Raw genomic sequence first — 9,540 nt, 5'->3', positions numbered from 1 at the left:
AGGGAAGCCAAGGCAGGAGCAGCTGAACGGCGCTGGCGCTGCTGCTGCTCTGTGCCAGAGAGCCCCGGCTGGGCAGGGCACGGTGCCCACTGCGCTGCGGGCTCCTTCTCCTGCCAGAGCTGGGCACACCTGGGAGCAAGGCATGGCAACCTTTGGGCAAACCAAGGGGTTTCTGGGGCTGCACTGCTCTGCACACACCCAGCTCACCTGCAGCACAGAACCTTGGTCCCCCAAAAGGTAAACAAGATGGAAACAGCTGGAAAAGATCTCATTTCAACCATTCTTTATGCTTCAATAGAAATTACCAAAATGAAAGTTACCGAGCAGGGCCCGATCCACACTGCCAGCTCAGTGTGAGAAAAGAGGCATTACTTTATTTCAGTGCTGGGTGCGTGGGGAATCACTTCCCTGAAACATGCACACCCACGTGTGTGTATCCATGGAACTAAGACATTCCTTTCATTACTTTTATTCATTACTTTGCTCAAACTCACAGGCTAAACATTCTCACAAAGTATTTGACATGTTTAAATCACTTCCCCAAAATTACTGACATTTAGAGTAGGGGTCTCTTGAGGGTCTCTGCTGGTCATGTGGTGATCATCCCATTCCTCAAATTCTCCTTCCATGGTTAAGAGCCTTCTTCTCCTTGAATGCATTGCAGCTACCTCCTCAGTAGGCCCACTGTCTTTATTCTCAAGGCTAAGATATCCACTTGCACACATTAACCACTGGTGTGAGGGAAGGTATGACTCAGCACCGCCTGTTAAAGCTTAACAAATTCACAATTTGTTGCAGGTAAACACTTCCCCAACGTCTCTCCTTCCTTCTCTGGGAATCAAACACAAGCATTTTGTGAGCACTGAGCCCAAGGCCGCCTCCAACCCTCCTGTCACCCACCAGCCCTTCTCTCTTCACAAACAGCAGGTCCAGCAGTGCCTTCCCTCACTGGCTCAGTCACCAGCTGTGTCAGAAGTTCTCTGTCACACACTCCAGGAACATCCTGGGCTGTTTGCTCTCCGCTGCACTCTGTTGCCAGCAGACATCCCCACCCTGTTCCATAGCCCTTGCAGAACCCTGCACCTGCTATCCCTGGGCACCTGGGAAGGGGAGGCAGTCACGGAAGAGATGCACCAGCTGCACCGGGCAGGAACCAAAACCCTCTCGCGGCACAGCTGCTGGCCTGTGTCTGGCACAGCTCCAGCTGCCCCACTCCTCATGGGCTTTTGGCTGGAAATGCAATTGCACTTTCTGCCTCATGTAGAAATACCAGGGCTGCACAAACAACGGCCAGCAGGCCACATCCCAAAGGCACTGCAGCATGGAGTTGAGAAGGAAGAAGACCCTTCCCCAATTCCTAACCATACCAAAAAATACCACCATAATTGGGACTTTTAATCTTCTGAATGCAGAGTTGATTCACAGGGTGACAAGGGAATCTTCCAATGGAGTTGAAGTGTGGTAGAGTTTTTATTCTGAGTCCTATTCAGACTGTTGATTTGAAAATTTATTTTAAAATATTTTTTAAAAGGCTGTGCAGTCATATGGTTTTGTTCTAATACCAAAATGGCTAGATTTAATTACATCCAAACTGATTAGTCTGTAAAAGCTTTCCTGCAGAATAGCCACTAAACAAGAAATGAAAATCTGTGGACTGTTGACTTTGCAAAATTCTACTAAATTTATCAGACAATGAGGCATTTTTAGTTAGATCATAGAGCAAATTAATTCCTATGGATAACTTGATTTGGATAAACCTGTTGATTTCAAATTAAAATTGCTAGCATGTACTAAGTGGAAATCTGAATACTCACTTCTATGAGGTCTGAATTATTAGATAGTCATTGTTCACCATAATAACAAAAATTAACATTCTGGCTATTTTTTTTTACTTATCGTCAGCTCTTCAACACTCTTTGTAACATCAGAAAGAGAGTTTGTAGCAAGGTGAACCATGGGTTGGTGGAGCATTGCAGAAGGCTCCTGTGTCAGCACTAAATGTTCACATTTACCATGGCATCACTCCTTGCCTTTAATTCCAAGCTACAGCTCAGTTCCTGCAGTATAGATTCACACTTGTAGTCTGTACTTGCAGCTGGTTCTTACTTCCCTGTCCAGAAAAAAATCATGCTTGGATCTCAAATCAAAATGAAACAAGGAGAGAGTCAGGTTCTGGATAGGTATAGCAAGAACTAAGACATTCTTTTTGCAAATATGTTGAAAAGTTGTTTGTAGATACTGCAAAAATGGCAGATTAAAGACTTGCACTCTAACTTGCAAGCTGAGGTTTGCCTGTTATTTCTGGACTGATTTCTTGAGGCCAGACACTGAACCTAATCAGTAAGAAAATCTAAACCACAGGAATAGTTTGGAGAATATTGTAAATTATTCTGTCATGATGCTTTTTGCCTAAAAGTTCTGGCCATCATCCGATTGGAGTAATTAGAGGAGATCGAAGCCATCATTCTGTGCCTGTGCACACAGTTCCTTCCCAGGAGCAATCCATGAAGCAACGCTGACGAATCCACACCAGCAGCTGTTGCCACACAGTCATGAAGCAGAGAATATGTATTTCTGCTACACTTGGACAGCTGAAGATGCCTCTGCTGAGCTAATTTTAGTGACTGCTCACCACAGATGAGACCTTGTGGTCAGTCTCCAACAAGTCAGGGCAGTTATTATTCTGCCTAAATGAAGTAAGTCTAGCAATACATAGGCCATGGAGCCTGAGGAAAGCCAGCAGCTGTGGGAGATTTAATTTGTTTCCGTATCTTTCTTTTTACTAATTTATTGCAGTCAATTATTTAAAGAATGGAAACTTTTGGCATACCATTGGCTGGAAGGTTGGTCAATCTTCCATTCATGACTCCTCTGAAAGCATCACCCCAGTGTTTTTATCAGTAACTCTTCCATTATTATGGCTCACACAGCATTTCCTGCAGCTCTTCCTGGAGTCAGGGAAAGGCACCAGGAGAAGGGGGAGAAAGCTGTGTGCAGAGACTGTGTCAGATAAAGAGACATTTGTTTCCTCTTATTGGACTGAATGGCTGCAGGAACCTCGCTAGCACTGCTAGCACTGCTGGCAAGGTGGCCTTTTGCAGGGCTGGGCAGAGTTTGGGGCCCGGGGTCCCTCCTCTCCGTGGGACACGAGGGTAAGCAGCCCCTGTGCCAGCCAGGAGCAGAGGTTCTGTGACTCTGCCCTGGGCACAGGGACCTGCCACTGTCCTGAGCTCCTGCCGCGGGTCCTCTGGGGCAGGTCCTGCTCTGCAGGGATGATGGGCGCAGCTGGGGGGTGGCTGCAATGGGGGGTGGCTTCCAGTGTGCTCTGTTGGTCTGCCACACTGCAGCCAACAGAGCTTCTGGAAGGAGCCTCCTCTTGTGAGCTGCTGGAGCTGGAGCTGGCGCTGGCCACAGAGCCGCTGCTCTCATCCCTGACAGGACCAGAGCACAGCAGCCTCTGGGCCTCCTTGCTGCACAATGACAGTGAGGAGGCCATGGACCAGAGGGTCAGTATGAATGACTCAGTTTCCTGATAAACTGTGCTAAGAAAACCCTGCATCCCTCCTGCCAGATCTAAGACACTCCAAGAAATCTGTTGGCACATTGTTTGCATTTTGAACAATTGTCTTATGAGTGCTTTTGATTGTTTTTGTCATTTTGTGTTGATTCAGTTGATCCTTCAGAGAAGCTTTCCTAATAATATAAAACACAGGGAATTGTGGAGACCCTGGGGGGCCATTCCCTGGTCTAGGGAGACACGAGAAGCTTCCCTCAAAAAGCTGTTAGAGCCCATTGGCTCCTTCCCCTGTTCCTGTGTCTGCTCCTGTGTTCCTGAGCCACACCTTCCCTATTCCCTGATTGCCCCCCTTATCTTTGTACTGCCCCGAGATCAGGGTCAGCCCCTAGGCCCCTGTGGAGACAAAGTGAGACCCTCTGTGCGTGGGTGCTGGGACCTGAACATCTCCCTGCACAGCTGAATAAAACATCTGTGGAGATGATGCAAAGGTCCTTTTTGCTTCTTTACCCTGGACTATGCTAGCAGCAATTCAGATTGCTCCAGAGGACAAGCTGCAGTAGTGGCACCAAGATTTTGGCAACTTGACCATAGGCACAGAGGGCGTGCAGGATGCTGCTCTATGAATTCTTTAACCAGCCATCTCTGGTGCTGGCATATTCCCTCCAGCTTCTGGTGCAGCCAGGGCCACCTTTGGTCCAGTAGATGACATTGTTATTTGAAAAATTCGGCCCACACCTTGGGCAGGAGGCCATCCACAGGCTCTGGTCCTGCAGGCCCCTGCTCAGCTGGGGACAGTGTTCCCCGTGGGGAAGATGGAGCAGCCATCTCAGGGTCTTGGGGGCTGTTTTCAGCAAGGTGGCCAGGCTCTCTCCCTGCTGGACTCTAGCAATTGTTTGGGGGAGCTGATGGCAAATTGTATGTAGTCCTGTTCATCCTACTCAGAAAACCTGACAGCTTCTATCATTCTTCTGCAGAGTGGGCACGCTGGATTTCTCTTTGCCCACTGCAGGATGCAGCCCAGGCAGAACTGGTGGTGACAGGGCAGAGAAAAATTCACATCCTTCTTAGTGACCTGGCAGATGGGGCAGCTCCATTCTGTCCCCATGGCCATGTCTGTCTGTCACAGCAGGAGGGAGGAGCTGAGGACCATGAGCTGCTCTCATTTGCAATCTTGCTTGGCGAGAGCCCAAGCTCAGCCAGAGGGCTCCAGGCTCTGTCAGTGCCCAAACATAAGCAGAAAGGGATGTTGTATCACAATCCATTCCTTGGTGAAGGAGGTCCATAGCAGCCTCAAGAGGCACCTCAGACACTCAACAGTCAAGGCAGTGACATATGGACAGGACACAGATGGCAGTTCATGGCTGGGAGAGCATTCGTAGACATATCCAAGGACAAATTTCCCAGGAACTCTCCACAGCTCTGGGATCTGCCCATCAGCTCTGTCAGAGGCTTCAGCAGAATAACCAAAGTCCTAAAAAGCAGCTTCCAGACACTTTTCCTACCATCCTGCCTGAGTAGCCGGGTTGCTTGCTGCAAAACACTCTTTTTCTCCTTTTCCCCAATGCCTGTGGACACTTGCAGCCAAAATAAAAAGCTCCTGGCCCTCTGTGTGATGTGATAATACAGTTTTTATATTTCCATGCTGGGATGAAAGAAAGCTGTGCTGTGGGTCAGGAGAGGCCAGGACCCACTTGGCCTTCCTGCAGGCTGAGGCGGTCCCAGCAGACATCCTGCTGCTTTTTTGGGGAATGTGTGAGGTGGAGTGGAGGGGGTGACAGAGAGGCTGAGATTGTAGAGTGGAAACTCAGCTCCAGAGTGGCAGTGCAGACTCTCCCTGCTGAATGCCTGCTGGGGCTGACAAAGAAGGAAAATGCCCCAATAACAGCCCGGTGGCACTGTGTCTCAGGGACAGGTACAGGGAGGGGACAAGAAACAGCAGCATGGCCCGGTCTCACAGCTTCTAGGAAGCAGAGACAGAGGGGCCTCATGGGCCAGAGATTTCAGAAAGGCTGTCTTCTTAAATGGCCACTCTGAAACCCCTCTCTTTGCCTCTTGGGTTTGTGAATGCTTTTGACAGCCACAGCATCCTGGGGCAACGCGTTCCACGATTTCATTAAATACTCCTTGAAAAGCTCCTCTCATTGTTCAACTGAGCTGCCAGACTGGTCATTTCAGAGGCTGCTGCCTTGGTGGAGAGAAACATCAATCTTCTGCCTTTCAGGGAGCTGAAGGAGAAGGGACTCTTCAGCATCCAACACCTGGCTGGGTCCCATTCAGAGGTCCTGCTTTGTAGACTTCGTGAGGTTTGCTTGGCACTTACCAGCGAGGTGAGAACATTGCTCTGAATTGTCCCCCCTACTTCATACACAGTGAGTAGAGTAGGGATGAGCTTGTTCATCTCCATGTGTGCTCAGGGTCTGCCTTCATTTCTGGTTTTAGACCTGAGATTTCCAATGTCTCTCAGCTATCTGCAGGATCTGTGGGCACATGCAGCTGTATTTACTGGCAGGTCGGGTATCTGACACTCATCTTTGAGTGTGGTGCCTTTATAATGCAATGTGCAAATGCAGAAACTGAGACACTAATGCTGTTATTTGCCAGAGTCCCAATCTCTGCCCAAGTTGTAATTCAACACTGCAAAGAGTCTGTAGACCTGAGCCTGTGTTTTCTGTTTCCTGGCTGAGTGCTTCAGCTGCTGGTGTTGCTTTTTTGAACAGGAGCACCTGACTCTTTTATCTTTATCACTTGTGCCTTTCTGATTTGAAAGCAGCTCTTGCTTTAATTTTTTAGTAAAAGGGCCTAAAATCAAAGCTGTGGACATTTTAGAAGGGTTAAGTAGAACACTTAATGAAATTTTTATTTTAGGCCTGCAGTGAGCAGGTCTGAGGCCAGAAATTGGTGCCAGAGTAAGTGCCTTTCTGTGCTTGTGCTCTCCTGCTCTCCCTGTACTTGTATGTTCCTCTGGACACAGTGGGATGTGTTGTCATTTCCTGGGACTTCTGTTGAAGGCAACTGGTTTTCTTTCCAAGGTGATTCTTCTGTTTCCCCTCATGATTTCCCCAGGTGACCAACCTCCGTTCCAAGGTGTCCTACTCTGCCATTGTCACTCTGGGAGAGCTCTTTGTGACCTTGAAGAAGGACATGGACTCTGAGGTGGATGAGGTTGCTCGGGTCCTTCTCCAGATGGTGTCCAACTCCCCAGAATTTGTTCGGAAAGCAGCCAGTCAGACCCTGGGGATCATGGTGGAGAATGTGACTCCTGCACGAGCAATGACTGCTCTCATGGACATGGGAGTCAAGTAGGTTCTTCTTCTTTTAGTGATGTTCTTCACCTTCGTGTGCGTGGGAGGGAGAAGGGATGAGACAGAGAATGGGAATGGTGGGAGGGAAGGGTCCTGTATCCTGCATCTTCTGTGAACTCAGTGACTTGATTCTCCAACCAACCTCACTTCTTTCCTCTTGTCACCTATTTCTGCCCTCCTGCAGCCTATTAGTTCTCAGAATCACAGAACTGTAGAATATGGGGAGTTGGAAGGGGCCCATCAGGACCATTGAGTCCAGCTCCTGGCCTCGCCCAGAACAGCCCAAGGGTCACACCAAGTGCCTGGGATTGTTGTCCAAATGCTTCTTCAACCCTGCCAGGCTTGGTGCTGTGACCACTGCCCTGGGGAGCCTGTTCCAGTGCCCAGCCACCCTCTGGGTGAAAAACCCTTTTTCCTGATACCCAAAGTAAAGCTCCTCTGACTCAGCTTCCTGCTGCTTCCTGGAGTTCTCCCAGCCTGTCAGATTTTCCTAGATGTGGTGATCAGTGGGGAAGTGAAAGTGCCTGCAAAGGCCAAGGATAGAGCCTTGTGCTTTTGTGGGAAGAGGGACAATTGCAATTGCAGCTGTGAGCAGTGTTTGGTATTTCACAGCACTAACCACAGAGGCCCTGGGAAAACCATCTCTCCTCATGATGCCATTAACTTGAGAAATGAGGAGGGTCCTTGCTGGGGCGTGGAGCACATGGGGGACAATCTGCTGGGTGTGGCCCAGCCTGCACAGCAGGTGCAGCTCCTGCCAAAGGAGCCTTGTATGACTGTCCTGGCCTTAGAGCTCTACTTTCTATTCAAACTGATGTTTCATGTTAGCCTTGAGATGATGAATCACTTTACAGGCACCTTCACAGGCTGACTGCCATGGGACAGCTGAAGCAAATGCTGCCTTAAGTGTTGGTGCTGGGCCTGATAGTTCCCAAGAGACACTCTCTAGAACAGGACAACCTGGCTAAACTGCCTGCCACCCTTTCCTCAGCTTTGGAATAGGGTAAAACATTCAGATGGATCCGTTGCCAAGCCCCACAGAAGAAACAGGCTGCATTGCTGGATATTCTGCAACTTCACGGCCCACAATGTGTTTTCCCTGCATTTGTTGTTTTCCAAAGGTCTGCAGATTTGGGGATAAATGGGTGGAAAGAGCCTCAATCCTGCTGCAGCTCTGTGTACTGGGTGCCCTCTGATGGTCAGCATCAATTGTCCTTAATCTCTAAATTATTCACATGTCATCTATTTCTTGAATCTTTCTCCAAGTAAATACTGTGAAAGAAATTGAGTATCAGACAGTGCAGGGAGACTGAATTCCTCCCTCTTCCGTGCAGGCAGGCCTTGTGTACAATGCTAACTTTGTGTTTACCTGAGGACAGAACCTTCTGCAGGTGTCTGAAGGTGCAGGGAGAGCCCAGGCTCCTTCCCCCAGCACGGGCAGGGAGCAGGCTCTGGCCAAGGCCTGTGCTGCTGCTGCTCCTGGTCCCTGTGGCCCAGGGTTTGTTCTCTCCTCCCCAGCAGCCGCCCCGCCCCGGTGCGGCAGTGTGCGGCCCAACTCCTCCTGTCCCTGATGCAGACAATTGGAGTCACCAAGCTCGCAGGCACAGCCTGGGCTGAGAGGCTGGCACACGTGGCAGGGAAGCTTGCTCAGGACTATCACAAGGACACAAGGTAATGATCTTCATTTCACCTCCTAAAACAGGAAAACCCTTTTGTGTCTGGCTATAAAGGTGAAACCACACAAGAGTGGAAACTAAAGGGAATATGAAATTACCTCATGGTGTGAATAAGGGTGGTAGAATCATGGAATATGCTGAGTTGGAAGGGACCCATCAGGGTCATGGAGTCCATCCCCTGGCCATGTGCAGTGACCCCAAGAGTCACTCCATGTGCTTGAGAGCATTGTCCAAACACTTCTTGAGCTCTGTCAGCCTTGGTGCTGTGACCACTGCTCTGGGCTGCCTGGGCAAATGGCTGTACTGGGAAACCTGAGGTTGGCCAGCAAAAAGAAGCATTGCCAACTTTTTCCTGTGGCTTGAAGGATTCTTTACTGAGATCAAAAGAGCTCAGATCAGCCAGTCCAACAGTCTTGTTTGGCCTTAGGTGCACAACACAAAGCCAAAGAGTTGGCTAATGTTCATCACTGAAGGATCCCAAACATCCATTTCTCATTAACTTCAGACTTTCCTAGAAATATTTCAGGGGTCTTTAGCCAACATATTCAGTCTTTCTAAACCTGTTCTGCAGATTTCTAGAATGCTGTTATCTGTGGCTCAGTGAGCTCCACATTTCTTCTTGAAGAAAACTGTGGTTTCCTAGTGGCAAAATCAACCCAAACCACCAAAATCTCCTTCCTTTGGGGATTAAATTCCCATGAATAGCTGCCAAGAACACCAGAGCAACTAGCTGCCCCTGTGCATACACATAGTATAGAATAATCAAGAGGATGCATGAGGTGTTTTGTCCTGGCTTCCCTGCCAGTTAAAGAAAGGCAAATTATTGTGCAATGGCAGCAAGACACTGCTAATAGGCTCTGACAACAAAGCAGATGTGTTTTGCTTGTTCCCTGGGATCCTTTGATGCCACAGAAGCACACCCCCAGTTTCAGAGTGAAATGGTATTTTTCTGTTGCCCCACATTCTCCTCCTGCCTCTTGTGTTCAGCTGACAGCACTGTGCAGTGTCAAGTGAGGTAAATCTCCCTCTTTGCTGAGTAGGTAAT

The sequence above is a fragment of the Agelaius phoeniceus genome, unplaced genomic scaffold, assembly GCF_051311805.1.
Source record: "Agelaius phoeniceus isolate bAgePho1 unplaced genomic scaffold, bAgePho1.hap1 Scaffold_105, whole genome shotgun sequence".
In the NCBI taxonomy this organism is placed as follows: domain Eukaryota; kingdom Metazoa; phylum Chordata; class Aves; order Passeriformes; family Icteridae; genus Agelaius; species Agelaius phoeniceus.
The sequence above is the reverse complement of the archived record's forward strand: the minus strand, read 5'-3'. Positions refer to the sequence as shown.